Source organism: Trichosurus vulpecula, chromosome 3 (genome assembly GCF_011100635.1).
Source record: "Trichosurus vulpecula isolate mTriVul1 chromosome 3, mTriVul1.pri, whole genome shotgun sequence".
Lineage (NCBI taxonomy): Eukaryota > Metazoa > Chordata > Mammalia > Diprotodontia > Phalangeridae > Trichosurus > Trichosurus vulpecula.
The window spans coordinates 102498193-102525294 of NC_050575.1; the positions used below are offsets into that span (position 1 = coordinate 102498193).

Sequence of the window (27102 nt, forward strand, 5' to 3'; positions counted from 1 at the left end):
GTGCTTGGTGCTAGTAGGGGTGGGGAACCTTCAGCCTTGAGGCCACATGTGGCCTTTTGACTGAATCCAAGTTTTATGGAACAAATCCTTTTATTAAGGGGATTCTGTGAAGTTTGAATTCAGTCAAAGGGCCATATTTGAGGACCTAGAGGGGAAACAGGTTCCCCAGCACCTTATAATAAGGATTCAAAGACAAAAAATGAAGCAGTCCCTGCTCGCATTATGTTTTATTTAGGGAAACAACATGTGCATAAAATGGTGTATACAGAATGCATATGAAATAGATACAAGGAATTTGGAGAGTTTGGACGCCAGGACCTGAGAGGATTGATCAGGAAAGGGAGAGAGTGATGTTAACCAGGTGCAGGTGTTTTCAGGACAGTTGCTGTAAAGTCATGGAAACCCAGATTTGGAGTGGTAGGTGTGAGGCCACTTTGGCTGGACCATGGAGTTTAGGAGAGAGGGCAATGGATAATCAAGCTGGAACCCAGCAGAATTCCTTCCTTCATTAGAATTAGAACATAGATTGAGGGCAGGGACTTGAGTTGCTTGATTGGATTTAGATCCTACCCAACTCCCCACCCCAACCCTTTCTCCTTAGCCTACTACCTGGTACATAATAAGCACTTAATAAATGCTTTAGCCAGCTAGCAAAGGAAAGGGACTTACCCAAGGTCACTTGTGCCCAAGTATGTTAATGCCCTACCTGGGATTAGAATTAACTCCCAGTTGAGAGCTGTTTACACTCACCTCAGTGGGCACAACACACAGGGCTCAAAGGACTTAGAATTGGGAGAAACTTTGGAGATTTAATGCAGCCTAGCTAGAAACTTGAGGGCCAGAGAAGGGAAGAAATACAAGCATAGTCTCATAGCTAGGATGTTTTGGGACAAGAATTGAACCTGGGTCTTTTGAAAGAATCACCCTCTTTAGGATATGAGCAGCTGAGGGCAGCAAGGTGACAAAATAGAGCTAAGGGCCTGGAATCAGGAAGACTCATCTTCCCAAGTTCAAATCCGGCCCCAGACCTTTATTAGCTGTGCAACCCTGAGCAAGTCACTTCACCCTGTTTGCCTCAGTTTCCTCATCTGTAAAATGAGCTGGAGAAGGAAATAGCAAACTTCTCTGGTATCTTTGCCAAGAAAACTCCAAACGGGATCACAGAGAGTCCGACACCACTGTAAATGACTGAACAACAAAAGCTGAGTAGAAGCACTTCAATATAGGGTCTCCTTTTGTTGTAGAAACTCTGATCAATTTAATTCAAATGACAAAATTTGTTCAGTGAACATACTTGTAAAGCAGGCATCCGTGCTTGCTTTCCAGTTCTGGGCTAGGCTTGGATGGGAGGGAGGAGATCTGCTCCCTGCTGTCCAGGACCGTCTGGTTCAGCTGGGGCAACCAGACTTATAATTAAAAATCTCAGGGAGACAGACTGTGATTGAATACCAAAAGGAACATTACAGGGGTTAGTGCTGGAGGCCTCTGAAGTTTATATGAAACACTATTCCTCCCCTCTGAAAATTCATAGCCTTGAAAGGGAATCAGATGCAAACAGTGGTAAATAAAACACATGGAATTATTTGAATAAGCACATTAGAAAGATATGAAAGCATTATGAAAATAAAAGACAGACTCTTGGAGGGGACCTAAGAGGCCATCTAATCCAGAGAAGGGGGGAAAGCACCCTCTCATTTGATCAGGGGAGGATTCATGGAGGTGGTGGCATTTGAATTGGACTTGAAAGAATGGGTCAGAATTCAGTAGGCAGCGGTAGAACAGGGCATTCTGGAAACATTGTAAGCAAATGCAGTAGTGGGTAACTTCATGGCTTCGAGATGGGAAGATAATAGTAGAGTCCCAGAATGCTAGATAAAGAACTAGAAGGGGCCATTTAGTCTGTCCCTACCCCTCTTTTTAGAGAGGAGAAGTTAAGCTGTCGCACAGGTAGCTATTGTCTTCCTGTCTGTGTTTAGTGTTCTCTCCATTATGCCATCCTGCCAGCCTCCATTTCCAGACTGGCTGGAGCATAGCAGCATGTGGGATAATCATAGGAAGGAAGACTGGATAGGTGATACTCGATTTAGAGGCATTTTCAGCAGAAGCAGGGGCTGACTCCCAAGTGCAGCAAGTCTTTGCGTTGCCCAACATCATCTCATCTGGCTTCCCGGCAATCAGGAGTTCCTCTAAAGGTCCTGCCAGTGTTCCCGTTCTCAGCTTCTGGGGTCGGTCATGGGCCCTGAGCATCCCTGGCATTGCTATGGGAAACATGATCTCGCATGCAGCTGTGTCGGGGAGTTGCCCAGGCTCCCTCCCAGCTTCCAGGAAGTGCTCATGACCAGCTGGCTGGGCGGGCCAGCCAGGCCTGGCCTCAGCCTCTTCTTAGGCTTCAGCTGCTGGAATCTCTTGATGACCCCATTTGACCTCTTGAAACTTGATGGTGGGCAAAGTCTAGGGTCTTTTCTGGGTGGTGCCTTTTCAAGGATACCTGGGGGAAGTTGAGGGACTGTATACCCCCCCTATCGGTAGAGGAAGGTAGGGCTCTATTCAGCAAGCATATGCCCATTGCTATGTAGAGAGGGCTCAACATGGGATGGTGTTTGGGGAAGAAATGCTTCGTCAACCCCAGTCCAGCCCTGAGGGAACTCGGTCTAAGGGGACTGTCTGCAGGGCAGGGGCTGTATTTAGCAGACACACAACACAAATCGCCAGCCATGTGTAGGCTATGAAAGTGTGACGGAGAGCTTGGCACATCGGGGAGGGGAAGATCGAGGAAGGCTTCTCTGAAGAGGTTGCATTTCCTAGGCTCCGAGGATAAGAGGGCCACCTGATGTAGGGAAGGAGCACTAACTCTGGAGTGGGAAGATCGGAGTTCCGGACCTGTGCTGCTGACTTCCCTGTAGGGCCTAGGACAAGTCACTTCCCTTTCTGGGCCTTCATTTTCTCCTTTAAAATGAAGTCCTAGACCAGTGATTCTTAACTTGGAGTTCATATACCTTTTTTTTTTGGAGGGGGGAAAGCAAAGCAGTTGGAGTTAAGTGACTTGCCCAAGGTCACACAGTTAGTAAGTGTGTCAGGTGTCTGAGGCTGGATTTGAACTCAGGTCCTCCTGACTCCAGGGCCAGTGCTCTACTCACTGTGCCACCTCACTGCCCCGAGTTCATATACTTTTAAAAACTATTTGGATACGTATTTTAATATAATTGGATTCCTTTTGGATTCCTTTGTAATCCTATGCATCTTATTTTATGCATTTAAACCATTATTCTGAGAAGGCTTCACCAGACTGACAGAAGGGCCCATGACACAAAAGAGCTTTAAGAATCCCTTATCCAAGCCCCCCAGCTCTGACTCTCCCATTTTTACAGATGAGGAGGCTACAGCTTTAGTGTAGTGACTTTGCCCACTGTCAAACAGGTACTAAGTACTGGAGGCAGGATTGGAATCTACATCATCTAACTTCATACCCAGTGTTCTTCCACTGTACTGTTGGACCAGGCTTAGACTAGGAGGAGGCCTTGGAAGTAGAAAGGAAGGGGGATAAAAAAGGAAGGGCAAAAAGATGAATCACTGGCCAGATTCTCCACATCGAGCAGCTTTTCAAAACAATAACTACTGGCTTTGCTATTTAGCTTTGGGCAAGTCACTCACTTCTTTAGTCCTCAGTTTCCTTATTTGTAAAATGAGAGTTTTGAAATAATCTCTTAAGATATTTTCCACCTCTTTCATGCTATGTCATAAGATGTTAAAGCCAGAAGGGAAATTAACATATCAGATCAGGCCAACTCCTCTATTAAATCTGAGTGTCCTGAAGTGGTCAGTGTTAGAAGCTATAATTTACTTGGTGCTCGAAGCTCAGGCTTGCAGGGGGCCTCAGAGGGCATCTCATCCAATTCATGCCTAAGCAGGAATTCCCCCTACAATGTCCCTGACAAAGGATTACTCAGCCTCAGCTTAAATATCTTTACTGAAACGGAACTGTTACCCAAGAAGCCTGGGCCCTCTGCCATCCGGATTCCACCCTACCTTGCCAGCCTTTCTTCACTGTCTTACCCCTCCCTGCTCTGCCCAGTCACCTAAATGAACGATCAGGTGCTGAGATCCTCCTCTCCCAAGCATGTTGTCACTAGATGGGGGTTTTAAAAGCAGGGTATGACTCTTCTGTGAGTAACCCATGGCTCCACAAGCCTTCTGAAGCCTGGAGGTGAAGAGTCTGTAATCCTGGGCTCTCCAGGCCTAGCCAGTGATCAGTTGGAAATGTGGTGGTCTCAGGTACCACAACCATGAGCACCACTTCCTGTTTTTTGTTTGTTGGTTTGGGGTTTTTTTTGGGGGGGGGGTTATTGATACTGTTTTTATGTCATTTCTGAATGTATCCCTCCCCTCTCCAGAGTCATCCCTTTTAATAAGGAATGAAAAAGAAAGAGGAAAAAGGTAATTTAGTAAAACTAACCAATGTACCAACTGAGTTCTGACAGCACATCGATGTTCCACACCCATAGCTCCCCCCCCCTTTACAGAGGAGTGGGCTATATCTTCTCAGCTCCTGGGCCAAGCTTAGACATTATATAGCATTCATCTTTAGTGGTGGGGAAAGGTGTAGAATTGTTTACCAGGTTCTGCTTACTTCACTTTGCATCAGTTCATAAAGGTCTTCCCATTTTCTGTATTCTTTATATCCATTGTTCCCAAGTCTGTTTAGCCGTTCCCCAGTCAACAAACATCTACTTTGTTTCTAGTTCCTGGCCACCACAAAAAGCAACAACCCTGATTTTAAAGGCAAAGGTGGAGACCGCGCCTATGAAATAGCCCCATCATACAATAGCGCTGGTTTCTAAGAGCCTTATGCTTACATTATCTCATTTGAACCTCACAACAACTTTCCAGCAGGCAGGTAGTTTTAGTTTCCATTTTACAAATGAGAAAACTGAGACCCAGAAAGGGGAAATGTCTAATCAGCAGTCACCCCGCTAAGAGAAGGAGGAGCCGAGGATTAGAGATCTGCAGCTCCACATCTTCTGACTTCTCAGACCAGTGTTTGGACTAGGTTGCCTCCATTTATTGTCCAGGCCCTGCCTTTGGGGAACCTAAAACCTTCCTATGTAAAACCACTACATTACAAAGTATCAGACCAAAGAGAATCAAGCTTGGTATGTATCAAGTGTGTGATGTGGCTTCCCCCAAAAATGTAACATGATTGTCTCCCACAGCCACCGTCCCTTGTCTCATCCAGAGAGCTGCATTCCAGTTCTGAGTGTCATGTTTTAAGAGGGACCTGGACAAGCTAGAAAGGAGAGTCCGCAGGAAGGTAACCCTGATGGGGAGGGAACAGGGCTGCTCTCTAAGGATTAGTTGAACTGAAACAGCGAGGGTCACGGCAGAAACATTGTCTTCTCCCCATCCAGGAAGGTTTCCAAGAAGGTACCCAGTGCTCACTTCCCAGAAATCTGTCCAGTAGAGAGTTTCCTGCTCAGGTACAGGTTGGATTAGATGGTCTCTTGGGTTTCTTTCAGCTGACATTTGTGAACTATTAAAATGTACACTGCAAGGGCAGCTAGGTGGCACAGTAGATAGAGCCCTGGCCCTGGAATCAGAAAGACCTAAGTTCACATTTGGCCTCAGACACTAGTTGTGGGACTCTGGGCAAGTCACTTAACCCTGATTGCCTCTCTTCTCCCCCCACCCCCCAAAAATGTACGCTGCAGACAAAGGCTTCTGAAATGAGAGGAGGCCTCCTTACCCAGTGCGTTGGAAATCTCTCTACCTCTAGTACCCAGCTTTCTCATCTGTAAAATGGCAGAGGTTGTACTAGGTGGTCTTTAGGGGCCCTCCCATCTCTAAATACTCTGAAGCCTGTTCAGGAAGTATTGGAAGGGACTAGACTGGCGGTGAGAACAATGACAAGGAGAGAGGTGCTCTTCAGAGGCCATGCGTATAGAAAGGAGGGAACTGCTGAAAAAGATAACAGACTCCATAGCATTTGGCAGCACTGGACTCTGGGGGCCTGGGAGGCCTGCAGACAGCCTGAGCCTCTTACCGATGCCCTGGCCCTGGTGCAACTTATATGCTGCAATAGCCTCCAGCTAAGACCTCAGCCTTTACCAAGAGCTTTCACCTTTCTCTGAGAGTGCTTGTGCTTGAGTTTACACTGGTGAGCTGATGCTAAGGGGCCAGGGAAGTCTCACAGGTCAAAGAAGAGAAAATACGTCCCAGATTCAGGGATCGTCAGAGCCGGGGGCAGGGTCTTGGGAGGCAGGTTCCATTCCATCCCTCTCGTTTGACAGGACCGTGAGGTTCAGGTACCAGAAGGACTTGTCCAAGGTCAAGCAGAAAATTGTTTCCATCTTGTTTCTCCTTTTCTCTTAGGTCTGGAGCCTTAGAGGTTACATAATGTTAGCAGTCACATGACAGTGTACCTTATTAAGAGTTGGGCAGTACTAGAGTTAGGCACTTGAAAGAGCCCAGCACTGGGAATGAGGAAATCTGGCTTCTTCGCTTGCTCTGCCATTAACTCACTGTGTAACATTAGGTAGATCGGGGAAGAGAAGGCTGGGGAAGGGGGGTGAGGGCTCACACATAATCACCATCTTCAAGTATTGCAAGGTCTGGCATGTGAAAGGACTAGACTTGTTCTGCCGGGATTGGGGGGAACAGAACTAAGTAGTTCAAGGCAGATTTTAGCTTAACATAGGAGGAGCTATCCAAAAGTGAAATGGGCTGCTTGGGAGGAGGAAGGTGATCCCCATCACCAAAGGTCTTCAGATGAAGGCTTGAGGTATTAAAGTTGGAGGTATTAGAATCTTGTAGAGCAGGAGTTCTTAACCTAGGGCCCGTGAACATTTATATACATATATATGTACATAAACACTCACATAGTTATGTATACATTTCTGTGACTTTCAGTAAAAGTTTCCTTTGCGATACCATGTATCTTATGCATTTAAAAACATTGAGAAGAGATCCACAGGCCTCACCACACTGCCAGAGGGGTCCATGATCCATGGAGAGGGGTTAAGAACCCCTACAGTAGAATCTAATTCCCATTCACATATGTGCTAAATTTGATAATCCTGGCAGTCTCTTCCAGCTCTGAATATCCTTGCCTCTAAAGTCCTTCCCTGGACTTTGGTTGCCTTATCTATAAAATGAGGTAGATGTGGATCTCTGAGATCCCCCTGGGTCTGACATTCTCTGTTCTAAGGTTCCCCCATCCACCAGCTCTGACATCCTGTGTTCTGAAGTCCCCAACACCCCGTCCCCAGCTCTGGCAGTCTGTGTCCTGAGCTTCTGAGATGGGCTGGTCAAAAGCTGCTTCTCCAAAGGAATGTGGAAGCCATTGATTGTTTTTTGAATAGCAGGTTTAGCAACAGTCGTTTTCATTAGTAAGTCCTCCCCCAAAAATGTTATCCCCAATTTAATAAGGAGGAAAGTAACGCCCACAGAAATGGGAAGCGACTTGCCCAGGGTTACTATGACCACAGTCGGTGGCACGACCAGGATAACAGCTCCCCACCAGTAACCATTTCCGGTTTGCTAGACCACTGGTTTGGCCACCCAAAGCTGCTTTCCTCTGCACAGGTACTGTGTGAAGTAAGTCAGTGTTCACTCTTCTTGTTCCAGGGGGAGCAGACTGAAGTGTAATCAGTTCTCAGCTGGGGATGGAACATCATTTCCCACTTCCCTTAAATGACCCAGCGCAGACTGAGAATCTCAGAGCTGAAGGAGACCTTTCAGAGATCACTTTGGCTTCCCTGACAGGAAGTCATCCAGTCTCTGCCAAAATTCAGTTCAGCAAATATTATAAAATGCATTTATTTAGTGCTAGGGTTACAAAGACAAATCCCTACCCTCAAGGATCATAAAATGGAGGTAGGAAACAGTAAGTACAAAGCAATTTCTAAAGGTGAGTCTGCTGCTGGGGGAGGGGTAGAGTGGGGAGGGAGAAGTCAGGAAAGGCCTCTTGTAGAAAGACCTGAGCTATGCTTTGGAGGAAGCCTGGGGAGAGTGCATCCCAGAGGTAGAGGACCACTTATTTGTTCTGAACACCCAGAGGAGGAAGACAGAATGTTGTGTATGGGAACAGCCAGCAGGGTAACTTGATTGGAGCTGGAGCAGAGAGTAAATGAGGAGGAGAGTAATGTGAAATCAGACTGGGAAGGTAGATGGGAACCAGATTGTAGAGTGCTTTAAATGCCAGCCTGAAGACTTTCAGTGGCAGGGAGCTCATTATCCCCTGGGGAAGCTCTCTGTGCTCAAACAGCTGAGTCCTAGGGAAATCATCCCTGTAACTCCTTCCACTCGTCTTAATTCTCTGCCTTCTAGGGTCAAGAAAAGCAAGCTTGCTACCTCCTCCCCAGCAGCTCTGAAACTCATGGACAACCTGAGCTAAATGTTTTTCAAAGGGTTTTTTGTTTATTGTTTTGGTATTCAACTCACACCTTGGCCAGGAGGGTCACGCCAATGGGGGATGACAAATTGCACTGGCAGAGGTTATTTCCCATCCTCCTCCCCCTGCAACAGATGAAGAAATTGGTGTTCAGCTCGGACAAAGGACTCGCCAAGGTCACACAGTTAAGACCAGAGCTGACTCTCCAATCAGCAGTTAGCTCCTTGCACTAAACTACATTGCCTTTGCAGATCAGATTTCAGATGTGGTGTTAGGATTCATTGATGACTAATGAGCATAGGCTCCTGCCTGAGGTCTGCCCCCTTTGCCTGGAGTACCCTCCCTCCTACCTCTCCAAGTCCTACCTTTCCTTCCCACCCCACCCTCACCCCCTTGCTGTACTCTCTCAGTCCAGGCTGGTTCCAGCCTGCAGTGACTTCCTCCAGTGCTCTAAATGATCCCTTGCCTTGTTTTCTTTCTGCAATTCACATCGTCCTCTGAACCTCTTTCCTCATCTCCAAAGTGAGCATTCAGCCAGCTTTTATTAAGCACCTGCTGTATGCAAGGCCCTAGGCTCCATGCTAAGAATATATGGCTAGAGTACTGTCTAACTGGGGGAGACAAGTAAATAACTGATAGTCATTGAAGAAAGGGAGGGACTTAAAGATTAGAGGAAACTGAATAAAAGCTGGGAGTTTACACAGTGTTAGCACTCACATGACATCCACTCCCATGACATCGTACTGGAGCTGGGGAGAGGAGGATACAGGACAGGGATAGAGAATAGTTCAATTTGCCTTAAACTAGAATAAGTGAAGAGTCATGGGATAAGTTTGGAGTCAAAATTGTGGAAGGCCTTGAATGCCAAGGTCAGTGGTCTGTATCTTTCAACAGTCAGGTACTGTCTTCTATGTTCCAGGTACTGTGCTTTACAGTGGAACGTACAAAGACAGAAATGGTGCTTACCTTCAGGGATCTTATATTCTCTCTGGGGGAAAACTGTATGCTGTCTGTATACCTACAAAATGGTACAGGGTTATATGGGGGAGAAGGTGCTAGCTAGTAACTGGTGAGATCAGAGAAGGCTTTGTGTAAAAGGTGGTACTTGAGCTGTTTGATTTTTCTCTTTAGGATTTTTATTTTTTAACATTCATTTTTTTTAAATTTTGAGCTCCAGTTTCTCTTCCTTCAGCCCGTCCTCCACCCACTGAGAATGGAAACAGTATGATACCTTTTATACCTGTGAAGTCATGCAAAACATTTCCATTTTTGCCATGTTTCAAGGAAAGTGAAAAAATATATGTGCCTCAGTCTGCGCTCAGAGCTCGTTGGTTCTTTCTCTAGAGCATTTTTCCTAAGGAGTCATTTATAATTGTCTTGGATCATTGTATTGATTAGAATAGCCAAATCTTTCACAGTTGATCATTAAAATATTGCTGTTGCTACGTACATTGTTCTGGTTTTGCTTACATCCGTTTGTATCAGTTCAAATAAGTTTTCCTAGGTTTCTCTGAAACCATTCCCCTCATCATTTTTAATAGCACAATGGTATTCCATCACAGTCATATCACAGCTTGTCCAGTCATTCCGTAATTGTTGGGCATTCCCTCAATATCTGATTCTTTGTGGCACTTGAGACTAGAAGGAAACAAGGGATTCCAGAAGGCTGTGATGATGGGAGAGGACATCCCTAGCGTGTGACAGTGAGGGGGAATCGAATGAATAGTCAGGAGGCTAATTTGGTCAGACCCTGTGGGTTGGGACCAGATTGTGAGAGACTTTAAATGCCAAACAGGTAGTTATTTTTGATTGAGTCAATGGGAAGCCGCTGGAGATAGAATAGAGCAGGGGGCATATCAGACCCGCACTTTAGGGAAACAGTTTTGACAACCATGTTGTGTGGGATGAAAGACTCTCACCAATTAAAAGTTAATAAGGAGCCATCTCAGGATAGGAACAGAAATAAATTTTATTCAATTCTCGAGAACTGGGCATCCTCTGCTAGCACAGATCTAGCAAGGGAGGCGCTTTACAAGGGGCAAAGCACCAATAATTATACCTAACACAAGAGAATTCTCGCCCACCTCTGACCCTTATCGTCATTGGCTGGGAGGTGGACTTACAATCTGAGCACAAAAGCTAGACAAAGAACCGGGAAATTGAGGCACAGAAACTCCAATTCCCATTCCCTTAGTTAATGATTGCAACTGAGGTGACATCTATAAATCTGAAGAAGGAGAATAGGATAAGGGGAGGGGGAGACCCTCTCCATTCTTCTACAGTACTTTTACAGTAAAGGAAAGCAGGTCACAGTGACCCTATTCTTACTGAGCAAATCTTTAAACCAGAACCAGAAGAAAGAACAAAAAGTTTCAGGGTAAACTTTCCCAGAGGCTGAGCCATCAGACTCTCAAGGCCTCGGAATTTTTTTTTCACTTCCCTAATTTTTGTTTTTTGAACATTTCTTAGTATAGATATAGATATATATTTATACATATCTTCCCTGTAAAGTCTTCACATTTTATTTACCCCACACAATGTGGTTTTCCAGCAGGGTAAGGACTTAAGGTAGGGAGACCAATTCTAAGAACTAGGTGAGAGATGATGGTCTGCGCTCTAAGGAGGAGCCGTTGTGTGAGAGTAGAGAAGGGACCAGTTGCCAGAGATGTTGTGGAGATAGAAATCACAAGATCTGTTAACTGATTGGCTAAGTAGAGTTGAGCAAGAGAGAGCTGAGGAGAACATGGAGTCCAACCAGTGAATGTTGCTGAGTGACTGAAAGGCTAGTGGTGCCTTGGGCAGAAACAGGGGAGTTCTGGTTTGGAAGAGGTCTGGGTTCAGAGTGAAAATTAGGAGTTCTCATTTGGACAAATTGAGTTGAATATACTTATGGGACATCTAGTTTGAAATGGCCATTGGGCAGTGAGTTGGTAATACAGAACTGGGGCTTGGCTACTTTATTTTGTAGTCAGTGAACAGCAGCTAAAAGTTTGGAATGCGTTAGGAAGATTTTGGTGGGGGCAGATGACAGAAGAAATACAACGGTGACTGCGAGGCCAATTTGGAAGCTGTTGCAGTAGTTTAATACTATAATATTGTGCGATTCACAGAAATGAATTGTTACTCTTTACCTTAGTGAAAGAGCTGCATCAGGGGAAGGAAGAGCTTAGTGTTTGTTGAAAATGCTAAAACAGGGTCGTTCTGAGTCCTGGGGGAGGTCTTAGAGGACACTGGCGAGGGAGGAGGGTAGGGGGCGGGGGCAAGGGGGGGGAGGGATTGGGCCAACAGTAGGGGAAGAAAGGTCTGAAAGCGCATTATATTTATTGAGTATAGCCAGCTGGGCAGAAGTCAGCTGAAGGACCCAGAGAGAGAGAGTGGAGGAAGAGAAGGCAGAGCACCCTGGGTCCCCTATACAAGACTGCTTTCTCGATGCAACATCTCCCCAGCCCTTTAACAAAAGCGAAAGTGGGTGGCCCAGCAGGAAGTATTCTAGCCCCGCCCCACCTGGCTCAGACTGCTTTGTATCCGGGTCTGGGGTTGGGGCTCAGGCTCCTGGTATTGGTCCCTCTGAGCATAGTCTCAAGTGGCAGGTCTGGGTGGAGTGCTTTGCCTGCCCGGAGGCTCAGGTGGAAACAGGTTGGGGAGCCAGGCAGTCTGGCAACCTGATGGTTAACCGTGCTTGGGAAACTGGCTGAAGGTGTGGCTGCCGGGAGCCAGGAGGGCACAGGTGTGGGCGGCCTGCGTGTCAAGCCTTTTAAACCTCAGCCTCCCTAGAGACTACCTTATGCCTCTCTCTGACAAGTGCTGGTGGGGGCTGTGGGATCTTCAGATGGAAGTTGGGTCTCTGATCTCCCCTCCCCAAAGGTAAGATGCCCCATTATCCCTACCTGGGTCCTGGATTTTTCTTTGCTGTACTCAACATTAGCCCCAAGTTCTGGGGGACCATGGGATATAAAGCTAGAATGGACCTTAGAGTTAGATCATCTGTCTCCATGAAGGTTTAGCTACAGTTTAACTTGGGATTTTCTTTAAAGACCTTCTGGTTGAACCTTCTCATTTTGAAGCCCGCAGAAAGGGGATAATATAGGTCACACAAATCACAGAGTCAGGATTCGAACCCAAAGCTCTTTGATTCCATATGTAAGATTCTTTGCATCTTGATCGCTTGCTTCTCAAAGAGCAGATGGGCAGCTTTCCTAGTCAGGTCGTATATCCATCTTTTGTAGGGCTTTCTCCCTCTCTGTTGGCAAGGATTTTAAGACTTGTTTTTACCTAAGGATTAAGTTTTCATGTAGTTTTTGTCCGAGCAGCTTTTCTCTTCTCCGGTTGACATTTTTCTCAGTTCCTTTTCTAAGGAAACTCCCAGGGTTGCCAGTCTGTTGTAAGTTCCCTATAGGAGTTGGCGCCAGCTCTTCCCCAGCTGGCTCAGGTGCCAGCCATTCCCTGGAGTTTACTCAACCATTCAGACCTTGCCAGAGAGTAACTTCAGACAGGCTCCCCATTTCAGCCTGAGCCTGGGACCACCTGGGGGTGGTTACCATTCCAGGAGGTATACAGAAGGAACCTCAAGGGCATTGTGCTTTTCTCGTGCCTGAGCAGGAAATCCTCCCTTAGGTATCCCAGAACAATCAGTTTTACCAGCTCAATACACAACTCCTTCTGTTCTTGTTTAGTGGGAGCGATTATTAGAAAGTTTTAGTATAATCAAAAGATCGTTGCCCTGGAAGTTGAGACCTGGATTCTATTCCTGGTTCTCCGTGAGGCTTTGAACAAGTCCTGTATCCCGGTATGAATTGGTTTTCTGCTCTTACAAAATAAGACAGCTAGACGGAATGATACCTGGGATCCCATCTTGCTCTGGTTTGTGATTTCAGTCTTGCAAATCTCTACTTTGTCTCTAGGCAGTATGATACGGTGGCAGCACTGGGTTTGGGGTCTGAGGGATATAGGTTGATTCTTGTAGTTCTGCCATTTATTAGCTATGAGACCTTGGTCACAGGACACAACTGAAACAACTTAACAACAACCCAAAAAAACCAAGGAGTCAGATTAATAGGTAATTGGGAAATAGTTAACAAAATAAATCAAAATGCAGTAGAACATAATGTTATCGTGTCTGTTTCTAGGTCAATATAATATACAGTCTGTAGGGATCTTTCTGTGTGGTTGGTTCCATTTATTTCTATTAGGGTTTGACACCTCCTGGTACAATGTATAGCATGAATAAAGTCCAAGACTTGGAATTAGGCAAACCTGTGACTCACATAATCTGCTTCTACCATGTTTGTTTGGAGGCAGGGAGAGATACTGCTTGGAAAGGGGGGAGGAAGAAAAGTTATGTCTCCCTGGGCACCCGTTGCTTTAGTGAAAGAAAGGAAGCATGATGTAGTGTATAGCATAAGTAAAGTTCAAGACTTGAAATTGGGGAGACCCAGGTTCAAATCCTGCCTCTGGTATTTACTGGCTTAGGAGGTCATGAACAAGCCACTTAGCTTGTTTGAGCCTCTCCGTGCTCATCAGTAAGTTGGGTTTTTATGACGTCCAAATGAAGTCGTGTACGTAAAGTGCTTTGTAAATGACACCTTATTCTTGTCCTTATTACATGAGTAAATCTGACAGTGAGGCACACTTTATTTTCCTAAGTGTTACCGGAATGGGAGAAAAGGTCAATTTTAGTTCAGGATAAGGAAGAGCTTTCCTTTAGTAGAATGGGTTGCCTTGATATAGGTAGTGAGCTCTTCATCACTGGAGGTATGCAAACAGAAATTCTCTACCACTGTGGAGACTCAGCGTGCTTCCATCAAGAGTTGAACCAAATTCTCTCCAGGTCCCTTTTGTGTCTGAGAGTCTGATTAGCTACATTTATCATTATGTGACGTAATAGAACGTGCACCAAATGCTGTTACTGAGGGCCAAGCTTTGAGTCCTGTTAGCTGTGTGAGCCTGGTTACAAGTTATTTTCTCTCTCAGTTTCTTCATCTCTAAAACTGGTGCTTTTGTAAAGAAAGTGATTTCCAGATGATAAAATGCTATGGAAATAGGGGTGATGATGATTCTGTAACATTTTTAAAAATTTTAGCTTCCTATTTAAAAGGGCAGAACTCCCTAGGGGATAGAGGAGGCCTCTACTTAGCAAACTAAGAGCAGGGGTGGGGAAACTTACTCCCTGGAGGCCACCCATGGCCCTCTAGGTCCTCAGGTGCAGCCCTTTGACTCAAACGTGGCAGAACAAATCCCCTTCATAAAACTTGGACTCAGTCAAAGGGCCGCACCCAAGGACCTAGAAGCTAAGGTTCCCCACCCCAACTTAGGGACATGGACTAATTATTCTTGCTTATGCCTAAGTGTTCAGGTGCCCTCCCTATCTTGGGGCAACCTGGTATCCAAGTTAGTGTGCTGTAGACTCCATTTGCAATGTTTGCAGAGCACTTAGCAAAGTGCCTGACAGATAGTAGGTGCAGAAGAATGCTCGGGTTTTGTTTTTGTCTCTTTTTTCTAAGTGTTATAGGTCAAGTCTTTGCTTGTGGTCACCTGATCATAAGCGGTTTCAAGCATTGGCATCACGTTGTTCATTTGCCATTTTTCAGTCGTGTTCTACCCCTCGTGACTCTATTTGGGGTTTTCTTGGCAGAGATACAGGAGTGGTTTGCCATTTCCTTCTCCAGCTCATTTTACAGCTGAGGAAACTGAGGCAGATAGGTTTAAGTGACTTGCCCAGGGTCACACAGCCAGTATCAGAGGCTGGATTTGAACTCATGAAGCTGAGTCTTCCTGCCTCCAGGTCCAGTGCTCTATCCACTGTGCCACAAGTAGCGTGGTGGAGGAGGTAAAACATTATTAACAATACTGGTAGCTCGTGTTTATATAGTGCTTTCAGGTTTGCAGAGCCTTGGTCCATTTGTTGGCCCAGTGAGTTGTTCCAGGTATTATTAGCCCCATTTTATAGATGAAAAAACAGCAGCCTGAGAGAAGTCATGTGACTTGCTCAGTCACATGGTAAGTGTTAGAGGCAGGATTTGAACTCCACTCTTAGGAGTCCAGAGCTCTCCGTACTTTGCAGTGGATTTGCCCCTATCATGATCATATTTAGAGAGGAAAAGACAACGTTGTTCCATGGCCCCTCTCCAAAGCCATCTGTGTTCAGTGGAGTAAAATATTTCCAAAGTGGTTCTTTTTAAAGAGCAAAATTTGAGGCAGTCTGTGAAGACACCCCACCCCCACAGTCATTTCCTTTTCTAATTCAGTCACACACAATGAAAAGGAACATTTCTATTAGATTATATTCCTAGTCAAACCATGTTTGGCTCAAGCAAGTCCCTTTACTTCTGGAATATCAGAGCTGGAAAGGGCTTCTGGCAGCAGCTGGTCCAACCCATGTCTGAGAAAGAATGCCCCCTACTGTGTCCTCCACTAGCAGTCAACCGAAGACCTCCAGGGATGGGGAGCTCACTACCTTTTATGGCAGACCATTCCACTTGTGGAAAGCTCCAGCTCTGCCCTTCTCTGGTTCCAAGAGAGTTTGCCCCCTTGATCCAGCTTGTGAACCGACTAGAAAGTGTTGCTGAAGCCTCTGTCTTTAGGCCAGGCCGAGGGTTGGACTCCATTATGCAGTAAACAACAAAATGTGTGGTGATGTCATAGACTTCTGGGATGCCCCCACAGGGCTTTGGCAAAAAAAAAAACCCAAAACCAGACTCGTGGTCTGGGGTGGGAGACAGTCATTGTGGACTGGAAGACCATCTTAAAAGAGGCAGTCTTTCCTGGAGAAAGAAAGTCTGAAAGGTAAAATTCTGCTGCTAACTCTTCAAGTTTTATAAAATGTAGTCTTTTAGTCAGTTTGTAAAAATGATAGTAGGCTTTGGCATGCCCTCCCCCTATATTCTATGAGAATACTTGCAGAAATGGCTTCATTCTCTTCCAAAGAGCCCTCACATGGATTGTGAATCTCCTTTCCTGCTCCTCTGATTCTGGGAATTAAACTTTGTGTTACTGGTCTCGTCGGGCTCAGTGCTTGCAGACGAGTCCAAATACTTGCTGGGTGAGCCAGGCCCCTATGTGAAGAAGGCTCTGGGGAGGATGAAGACTGCCGGAGGTGACCCCACTACTGGCTCAATTGTTCCAGCATCCTCCAAAAGGACGGTGGATGGGGGGTGTGCACACACAACCCCACACATACACAGAGACACACATAGTGTCAATAGAGAGGAGTCTAGATTCATGGTTTGTCAGAGCTAGGTCATTAGGCCAGCCCCCTTATTTTTTTCACCGAGGGAAACCAAGGCCCAGAGTGGTGGAATTGTGTACTTTTCTGAGTATATCCAGTCAGTAATATCAGGTCTAGGGCTCAAACCTAGGTCTGATAACACCATACTCTCTCCTTCTTTCCCTTCCACTACCCCCCCTTTTAAGGTTTGGGATAGCCCCTAAAGCCACAAGGCCAGGGAGGAGGGGGGAGTTGTATTCTGTCAGCCTTTATTCAGAAAACCCCCATGGACTTGCTCAGCTCTTCACTGGGTTATCAACCAAAGATCCAGCAGCTCCCTATCTGGGGTCAGCAGAGCTTATGTGAGTATAGTGAGGATTAAAAACTCAGCACAATTTCTTTAAAAATAAATTTAACCCCCTAAAACTACATTTCCCCCAAACCGTAGAACTCTGTTGTCCTGCCTCTAGTGCAACCAGGGTGGAAGAATCTTATTGCTAGTGGTGTTTCTCCCAATCCCTTAACGTGAAATATGAGTAAGTAACAGAGGGAACACTGGCCATGGAGAATCTGATACAAAACCCTGTCTCCACCACTTCCTACACCTGTGCAACCTAGAGTGAATTCACTTTGCCCCTCCAGGTGCCATTTTCTTCAGTCTGTAAATTGAATGAGGAGGTTGGACTAGATTAATCTTTTCTAAACTCTGTTTAAGCCCCAAATCTCTGATTCCTCCTGATGTCCTAGTCTAGAGCTCTTTCTGCAACATCCTGCTGGCCTCTGGGTCAAAACTTTTCAGTGAGAGGGTGAGGGCAAAGCATTGGTTCTCAGGTAGTGCTGGAATAATGAGGGAAGGGAGGAGGGAGGGTAGAGAATAATCCCATTCCTCACATTTCTATAGTGCTTTAAAGTTTACAGAGTGTTTTCCCCTGCACAACCCTACGAAATGGGCCATATAAGACTTTATTAGCACCCCTATAAAGGTGAAGAAGCCAAGATAACTCAGAGGCGTGAACAGTGAGGGTCAGAGCTTGATAATTGTACCCAGGTCTCCTGGCTTTTAAGCCAATCACTGGGTTTCACACACACACACACACACACACACACACACGCACGCACGCACTTTTATTTTCATTGATGTATTTTGTGTTTTTGTTTGCATCACCCTACATTTCTGAATATTTTCCTCCCCTACTCAGTGAAGCCACCCCTTTTAATAAATATCACCAAAAAAGGGAGGAAAAGCAGTTGAGTAAGCAACCTTTATCATCAGCTATCTACCAATCTATACAGTGTATATGCGTAGGAAAGGAGGTGCATTGAAGGCAGAACTTTCTTGTTTGGTTGGGAGTTTTTTGTGGCTTGTTTGGGTTTTTTTGTTTGTTTTTTGGCAGGGCAATTGGGGTTCAGTGACTTACCCAAGGTCACACAGCTAGTGCACACATCAAGCATCTGAGGTCGGATTTGAACTGAGGTCCTCCTGATTCCAGGGCCAGTGCTCTACTCACTGCGCCACCTAGCTGCCTCGAAGGCAGAACTTTCTAACAACCAAAGCTGTCCAAACATAGAATGGACTGTCTGGAGAAGCCATGTGCCCTCCAAGCATAGCTGTCTTAATAAAGATGTTACTGAATTGAAAGGTCTGAGCTGTTAAAGAGGGGCTGTCACTCAGATGATTCTCTGAGAGTGTGGAATAGAATAATTCTGAAGACCTGGAAGCTAGGAGATCTTCTTCCTTGATGCTAACTCAAGCAATTTCTTTCTCTGGGCCTCAGTTTCTTCTGTAAAATGAGGGTTGGACTAACTGATAATTAAGGAATGTTCCAGCTCTGATCTTATCCATTCTTAACAGATATTTGAAAAGGACAGACCTATTATTCCGAAAGCTTTATCCACTCTCTTGGGCTTTCTGGAGAGCAGACTCTTAAGGGAAAAGCTTGAGAAATGCCCTTTCTATTCCTTTCTAAGAACTCAGCCTTAACCGATGCAAAATGAATTGAGCAGAACCAGAAGAACATTGTACATAATAACAGCAGTATTATAAAATGATTAGCTATGAATAACTTAGCCATTCTTGGCAATACAGTGATCCAAGACAGTTCTGTAGGACTTAGGAAAAATGCTCTCCACCTCCAGAGAAAGAACTGAAGGCATCTGAATGCAGATCAAAGCATATTTTTTAAACTTTATTTCCTTTCTTTTTTTCCCCTGTGTTTTCTTTTTCAACATGGCCAGTATAAAAATATGTTTTGCATGACTGCACACCTATAATCTATATATCAAGTTGCTTGCCTTCTTAAGGAGGGAAGGGAGAGAATTTGGAACTCAAAATTTTTTTAAAATGTTAAAAGAAGATTTACATGTAATTGAGAAAAAAGTAAGAGACTTTTAAAAAAAGAGAAAATGCTCCATCAAGTTGAAGGGGGAAAAAAAGAACTTAGCCTTTAAAGTAGCTGGTCTCCATCATTAATCAAGAAGGAAGACATCTTTATTTTTAGCCCTGTGGCCAGCAAAGGGGTGAGTTTATAATAGGAAAAAAACACAGAATTGAATATCAGCCCTTTCTCTGCAGCTCTTGATGGCTCTGTAGGTGCAGTAGAGTCATAGAGAATCCTAGAATCTCAGAGGGCATCTGTACTCCAGCTCTCCTAGAATAGGAAATCCCCTCCTCAGCAATGAGAAGGGAATTCACTACCACTCACCACTATCTTAGGATACAATAAATGTCTGTTGCCTGAAGCAATTTTTTTTTTGGTGGTTTTGTTTTGGATTTTTTTTTTTCTGTCTCCTTGTTTTTCCCAGGCTGAAAGAGTGGCAGCCACTAACTGGTCCAATGGCACTCCTGAGTTTTAGCATGATAGGCTGGTTTACCCCACCTTAGGCAGACTGGTGACACACCACCACCAACCATATTGGTGCTAGACTTTGCTTCAGGCACCTCATTGGCTTAACTTACTAGGCAGCTTAGAACTTCTAAGCTCCAGAGAACCATCCATTCTCAACCTCTGCTGGTAACAGATCCGTAACCACCGCACCTGGTTTATTTATGCTGGTTAACCTATGTATTCACCCACCCTCATAACATTATATAAAACTCGAAGAGATCATTATAAGGTCCATGCTGATTCTTGCTTTTACTTATTTTCCCCAGCCTTTTGTTATCTGGGCCTGTGAAGTGTCGGTCAGGACGTCATTTTGTTTTTGTCCAATACTCAGAGATTGTCCGCTTCTTGGAATTGCAAGTTTTATTTAAAAGAATGGCTTACAGACGGGTAGTGACTTCCCCATCCCTGGAGGTGCTCAAGCAGAGGCTGGGATACTGTGAAGGGAAGTGTCTAAATGTAGTAGTAGCTTTTAACCTAAAGGAGCTCCTGGCTGATCAAGTCAAGTGCTTCTTCACCTGGTTGTCCCTTATTCTGGCAATGCCACAACTCTTCCTGTCCCCATCTGTATCCTGCGTAATGCTTTTGTTAATTCTCCAGCTGGAGAATCCTGAAAAGGGGGGAGGGCAGAAGGGAGGAGGCCAGGGTCAGAGTTAGAATCTGTAATTTAGTCATCCATTCTCAGAGTTGAGAAGGGACCCCAGAGGTCAAACCTACACTAGATCTTGTCTAAATTCTGTTCTCTCTCCTATCCCTTGAAACTCCCCAGGATACACAACTCACTTTTCATTTTCCAGTAGCCTTGCCTTGGGTGGCAGCTTCTGTCTCTGCATCTGGAAGCAAAGGCCAGAAGTGGGACACGGTATAGGTGAAGTTAGGGGACCTGGGGCCAAGTAGCTCTTTTGCCTCCTGCTTCTGACTTAGTCACTTGCCCTCTTTCTGAGTGGCAGTCAGCTCATCTGTAAAATGGTATAATAACACTTAATTCTTTCTCCCTGCCTCCGCAAGGCCCCCGAGGGAGAGCCCTTTGTCAGACTGTAAGGGACTGTAGAAACGTGACCATTATTATTGTTTGTTGTTTCTGCTGCGTCCCAGACTCACTCTGGGAAGGCATGTTGGGACAGAGACCTCCACCCCAGCAGCAGGTGAGTAATCTCCCCAGACCAGAGTCAGCAGTTCCATGTGTCAGCTGTTCATGAGACTAGATGCTCCCCTAGCAACGGGGTGGAGGAGGGGCAAAGAGGTGGGTCAGCCAGCTGGCCGTCTGTGTACAGTCCACAGCCTGCCCACCTTCCCAGGAATGCAGCCACCCCCAGAGCTGGGCGTGGATGGGAACCACTGAGGAGGGCCAGCATGGAGTGTTTTCCTGTTGCTTGGGTGCTGAAACCAGAGTTCCCAGGGTTCTAAACTCTTCTGTTCTCTGGTTCTTACTTAACCTGTAACACAGCTGCCCTTTAAAGGGTGAAGGTAAACAAGGACCAGATTCTAGAACTCAGAGCTAGAAGGGACAGTAGAGAAAGAGCTAGGTGACTCTAACCCTACCCCTGCCCCCCTTTATTTTACAGAAAAGGAAACTGAGGCCTGTTTGGAAAAGCCAAATGTAATATGACCATTCAGTTCTGGCCTAGATCTAAGAGTTGTAGAAAAGAAACCATCTAGTCCAACCCCCTCATTATATAAGTGGTCTCAACCAATGGTCAAACTCAGCATTTTAAAATCACAACCAAACACCCTGGTGGTGAGACAGGCAGTGCAGTAAGTAGTAATGCCTCCGTTTTACAGGTGAAATATTGCATGTGCTGGGCTCCCCCAATCCCCAAGCCGGGACTTGAAGCCAAGCTGTCCAATTTCTGGATTCTGTGTCTCCTTTTCCACCCCAGTGTGTCCCTAAAGAGGACTGTTTGCCTGCTCCAACTTCTTTTAACTCTCCTTGTGTTCATCATTCCCCCCCCTCCCCTCTCAATCTTTAAGCCAGACTGTCCAGTAATGACTTAATTCATCAAACATTTACTTAGTGCCTGCCCTTGCTCTTAGGGCCCTTGTTTGGCCCTAGAGATACAGATATGAAAAACTACAAGTTGTGCATCTTCAAGGTGCTTATAGCCTAATAAACTTAACTTCTCTCTACTGTCTTTCTGAAAACATGCAGTTATCCCTTCCACATTTCAGCTTTCCCCATCACAGTTTCACTGTATCCCAGGTCATTGTAAATGGGAATTTTGGGGGAGTTTTGCAGAAGACACAGAAGAAGTTTAGAAACTCAGAAGTGTATAAAATGTGTGTGTGTGTGTGTGTGTGTGTATATATATATATATATATATACATTTTTGTATTATATATCAACATATTTTATCTTTTAATACCATAATAAGTCAGACTTCTTCTCTGGTACAAAGAGAGGGTTAAAAACTTTTACCTGGATTTTCCAGACTGTGGAGGCACAGCACCCCTAACCCCCTCAATGTGGAAGGGATAACTGTACTATAAACAGAGTAAGGCCACCCTCCTCCCAGCCCAGGCCAATATCAGCTTTCAGTTGTAGAAAGGAGATACTCAGATCAGGATTCTTGAATTAAGCATGCTCTGTCTGGCTCCCTCCCTAGCCTGCCAGGTGAACAGATTGGTGGTAAAGGGGGAGATGTGTGGCACTGAGAGCCCAGGACAGGACACTTAGATTCCGTTCTCTGCTCTGCCTCTGACTTGCTTTGTGCCCTTTGGGCTGCTAGCTAGGTGAACTTTAAAAATCCATCCTAGCATTGACTTTCTATGTTATGGGACCCATTTCATCTCTCATCTTCTTTGACTGTCAGAGCCAGAAAGGGTCTTGAGGTCATCTGGTCTTACCACTTCATTTTGCAGACAGGAAAGTGGAGAGACCCTAATGATAATTAAGAATAATAACTGCCATTATAATGCTCTACATTTCACAATGACCCCGAGTATAATTATTTCATTGGAGAGTCGGGGGAGAGGGGGAGTCAGGATCATAGCCTGTATAACTTAGTCATATGGTCTTTGAGTTTGGACTCCAGAGGTCAAATCCATGCCTAAGCAAGATATGCCCTCCTGCACCATCCCTAAGGAGCCATTGTTCAAGGCTCCATCCGAACACGTCCAGCAAAGGAGAGTTTACTTACTACCCCGCCCCGCCTTAGTGTTAACATTCAAAGCCCTTCACGGTCAGGCTGCCCTGCCGCACTCTCCAGCTTCATCTCCTTATCGCCCAGTCTGTTCTTTAGGTTTCAGCCCAGGTGAGCTATTTACTCTCTCCCTCTGCACATACCCCGGGTTTCCTGACACTGTTCCTTAGTCCTTAGTCCTCTTCTCCATAATCCCTTCCTCCTCAAACTCCTTCCCAATGAAGGCCCATCTCAAACGCTGACACTTCTATGAAGTCTCTTGATCCTCCATGCCGATGTTCTCTGCACCACTTTGGACCTCTTAGGTGCATACCAGAATCTAGTCTGCATCCTACTTACTATAGAAGTGTCTTATCCCCACGACTGGACTGGGAGTTTCATCAGGGCAGGGGCTGTCTTTTTCTGTCTTTGTATCTCACCACATCCCCACCCTCTATCCCCACACCTTCACCCCTAAAGCCTGGGGCCCTGCATAAAGCAAACGTTTAATAAACTTTGGTTAAATTGATCTGACATTGTATTCTGGGCCAGCTCTGAGTCTTTGCATCTGCCTGCTATAGCTTACACTCCTCCCCCCTTCTGCTTCCACACTGACAATACACGCCCACCAAGGATGGGAAATGTTGATGTTTTGAGTTCCTCAAATCTGCACATGATATTTTGAAACTCCCACTTAGAGAAATCATCCCATGTCAAACCAGCATGATTCGAGACAGAAACCACCTTAGCACGTGGGTGCAGGTATAGTCTCTCAAGAGGTATACCAAGATATGGGATCTTTTTCATGTCTTATGGATGAGGAAGAACCTTAAACAATTCCTTTTCAGTTTTTCCATCCCTAAAATAGGTCCAACATGGTGCTCTCAACAATTTTTTTTCCAAATCTTAAAAATCCCTTAATCCAGAGGGCTAATATGGATGATGCTAAACTCAGGACTAGAAACTGCCTCTCTCAGTGTTAGCCCCACCCAACAGGGGCTCCTTCAGAGACACTAGGACCTCCTGTCCCATGTATACACTCGGGGCCTAAGTGACAGGAATACCTGTAGGGTGGAAACTGTTGGGAACAGGCACCTTTACCTAGCAACAAGGAGTCAGCAGAAAGAATATAGGTCAGGGTGTTTTAGTATGTGCTGATGTAGTGGGTGTTGCCCCAAGAAACTGAGCCAGCTGCAACCTCAGTAATTGAGTGTATAATAGAGAAGGTAGAGACCCTGGGGATAAAGAAGTCACCATCAGGCATCAACTCTGAATGTCCTTGACCCGGCAGAAATAGCAAGGTGAGCCTCAGCCCAGGAGGGTGTGGAACTCTACCTGTGTCCTTCCTGGGCTGTGGCGGCGGGGCTGTGTTGGGAAAAGCTGCTCTGTATTTGGAATTAGGAGACCTCAGATCAGGTCCTGCCATGACTGCTTTTTCTGTTATCTGTGTGACTTTAAGCGAGTTCTTTTTTAACCTGTCTGTGGTAGACTCAGTCTTGCCGTTTCTAAAGGGATGGAGATCTGGATTCCCTTTGAGCTCTAAAAATCCTACAAGCCCAAGGTGTTCTTGCTGTGAATAAACCCAGTATAAGAGAGCCCTGGTCTTAGAAAGAGGAAATCTAGACTCAGATCCACATTCTGCCACTAATAATAGCTGTGTAACATTAAGCAAAGTCTCCAGAGGGAGAGGGGAGTAGAAGAGAAAAGGGTGCATAAACCCAAAATTGAATGAAACTAAAAGAGAGCTCTTACCAAGAGCTAGCCCTGGTCTCTGGGGAGGAGGCCCTATGGTCCCTTAGCTCCCAGAAGGGATCCAGATGCAAGTTCATCTTAGTTATTATGTAATGTGAAGTTTGTTAATTGGGTTATCATCCCTATTTTACAGATGAAGAAACTGAGGTCCAGAGGCCTAGGTGTGTCTGTCTTTTCTAAATGTGCCTCAGGAACCATCTGATGGCCCTGATGGCCCTGGCCATTATAACCCTAGGTCACTGTGGGCAAGTCTTCCATCCTTATGGGAGCCTGGAGATCATTGAACAAAAAATAAGGTTCAGAGAGAAGAATGGGCTTATTCAAAGTCACGCATCATTCGGAGCTGATCTGAAGGCTCTTGAGAAGCAGACCATACAACACCCCCTACTCTGCTAGTGATGGGCTGGGACACCTCACACCTGGGTGTGAATCATGCCTCTGCACTGATCTTGGCAAGTCCCTTCTCTTTTCTGGGCCTGTTTTGCCCAGCTGTCAGATTGAGGTATCAGAGATAAGGCTGCCTGATCCCCAGGGGCCCTGTTCTTCCCTCCCACCCCCATCCTCAGCTCAAAGCAATGACTTTTTCAATTCATGCAAACAGACTTCTCCTGCATCATCCCCTGAGTAGAATCATCTTTGACTATTCAGGCCTCTCGTTACCAGCAAAATACTTTATTGTCCACATTCAAGAGACTTGCAAATATAAAACAAGCATTTCCTTTGGGGCTCACACCTGCCCAGAGAGGATGGAAGTTATAATCAGAAGCGAATTTAAAAGCTACAGTATAAAGAGATACCATGGGAAAATAGATGTGGAGTGTTCACCCAGATTTGGGGAATATTCCATATATAAAAGAACTCAATCCAGTGTCAGGAAGAACAGGGGTTCAAAATCTCGCCTTGCCACTTACTGCTATGTGACCCTAGGCAGACCAGTTCATTTCTGAACCTTCCTTGATTTTCTGATCTGTCCTCATAATAATAACTAACGTTTATATAATATTTTAACACTAGAAAGATCAGAATTTTATTATTATTAATGAAGATTATTAAAGATAAAAAATTACTAACAGATTATTCTTTAAAATTAAGCCTGAACCAAGTTGTACTATTGACACAGTGCATTTTAAAAATACATAAGATAAAATAGAGATAATATGAAAATTTTCATATTAACGTAATATTTTATTTCAAAGTCAGGTTACATGACTAACATGGAAATATGTTTTGTATGATTGCACGTGTATAACCTATATCAGATTTTGTGCCTTCTCAGTGAGTGGGGGAGGAGATGAGGCAAGGAGACAATTTGGAGCCCAAAATTTTTTAAAATGAATGTTACAAATTGTTTTTACAAATAATTAGAGGAATAATAAAATCCCAAATTAAAGATTTAAGAAAAGTGAACAAAGTCACTTGATGCCCCCCTGCTCCTTCTAATGTTAGGGCTTACAGAGCATTTTACATAATGATAACTCTTGTCAGGTAGGTACCACAGACGGTATCCCTATTTTACAGATAAACAATGACTCAGAACTTAAATGACTTTGCCCAGGGTCACAAAGCTACTAAGTAACAGAGCTGAAATTTGGATGCAAATCTTGCTGACTTGGGGCTGGCATATTCTCTACTATACTCTCATTGTCTGGCTAAAATGAAGTAGGTGGAGCAGAGCTATAAAGCCCCTTCCAGCTTTAAATTCGATGATACTAATTTTTAGGAGAGATTCATGCTTTGGGTAGAAGTTAAATTGGATGACCCTTGGGGTCTTTTCTAACTCACATTCTGCCAGTGGTGTGTTGGGACCCACTCCAACAGGACTGCTGTATTCACAACACATTTAAAGTCCTTTTAAAGGGAAACTCACTTCAAGGCCAAGTTAGAAGAGAGATGAGAAAAATCCCATCTAATGACTTTATCATCACCTTTCCCTTTGGAACTCCCAGATGGGATCAGGATCACCCTTCGTCACCACCTCCTTTAGTCATCGTCACTGTTTCAGATGACTGTTATTTGCAAAATTCCAATCCAGTCTGAGAACATTTTCCCCCATTGAAAAGATCAACGAGAATGTGATCCTAAGTCCATTTGGTGTCTGGAGGGTGTCTGAACATAGGGGGCTTGTTGGCAGACTTCCTAGGGGCCAAGGGCCCACTCTGGAGGGGACACACTCACTTAGGTGTCTAGGAGCCCTATTTCATGTGTTTGAGGGGGAAAAAAAATCAGTCCATCTGTTCCTTTGGTCCCACACTTATAATATCAGGGTTGTTGGTGGAAGAAAGAGAGAGAGAGAGATTAAGAAGGCTTCAAAGATAAACGATTCTGCTTTCTTCTTATCACACCTGGAACAACCTTAACAGTCTCACTTTTCCTCATCTGGCAATGCCCAGGGAGCCCTTTAAGACCGTCAGTTGAGCTGGAACCTGGCATGACCTCTGAGCTGGAGCTGACTCTGGTACCCAGCTATAGAGAACCCACCACGTGCTTCGGGGCAGCTGGCCCCGGGCTCCCCAGCAGTCAGACTGAAGGATTCGGCCTGTTGTGACTCAACAGCCAGACTCTAGGTGCTCAGCGTCAGAATGAACCTCTCAGCCAACACTTTCCTGAACTGGAATTCCAGTCCTTGACATGTGATCATCCGGTTTTCCCCTGAAGCTGCCCACTGACAGGAGAATCATTCACTATCTCCATAACCCAGCCAGCACACTCTGCTTTTGGCCAGCTCTGATAGGAAGGGGTTTTTTTTTTTTTTTTTTAGAA

At 45.2% G+C, this 27102-nt stretch overlaps 1 protein-coding gene across 6 annotated transcripts in view; it reads left to right on the top strand.

Annotated features, from left to right (window-relative positions):
• DLGAP4 (DLG associated protein 4) overlaps positions 1-27102 on the top strand; it is a 102495-nt gene that overhangs the window by 44496 nt on the left and 30897 nt on the right. Inside the window, exon 1 of one of the 6 annotated variants that reach the window (XM_036750556.1) lies at positions 11928-12250. The exons of the other annotated variants lie outside the window; for them this stretch is intronic. The gene's annotated coding sequence lies outside the window, so the exon portion shown is untranslated. Of the gene's footprint in view, positions 1-11927; positions 12251-27102 lie in introns of those variants that run through there. 6 annotated transcript variants of the gene reach the window in all.